Source organism: Lipotes vexillifer, unplaced genomic scaffold (assembly GCF_000442215.2).
Source record: "Lipotes vexillifer unplaced genomic scaffold, Lipotes_vexillifer_v1.1 scaffold671, whole genome shotgun sequence".
Classification (NCBI taxonomy): Eukaryota; Metazoa; Chordata; class Mammalia; order Artiodactyla; family Lipotidae; genus Lipotes; species Lipotes vexillifer.
In genome coordinates this window covers 2,742,784-2,743,156 of record NW_006782851.1, presented here as the reverse complement: position 1 = coordinate 2,743,156, position 373 = coordinate 2,742,784, and positions in this window count along the sequence as shown.

Below are 373 nucleotides of genomic sequence, written 5' to 3'. Positions count from 1 at the left end.
TGCTACACTATGACTATCATTGTTATTGTTGTAGTTATTATTACGACTCCGAGGCCTCCTGCCAGGTGCCAGGCATAGTCTAGGTCCTCGTGGAGTTTTCTATTCTAGAATAGAAATAGTTTTCTATTTCTATTCTATTTCTATTTCTATTTAATTTCTATTTTCTATTCAACCATCAACACGTGGCTTCAATTTCATCCTGCAGTGAAATTATACACGTGGAGTCTTTTGCCTTCTGTGAATTTCGAGCCACCTCTGGGATGCGTCCCTGACTCAGAATAGAAGTACATATAAGATGTGTCGTGCCCAAGCGCCCGTTATAGCTACGCAGGTTTCCTCTACCAGGCTGTGACCTTTTTTTTTTTTTTTTTTT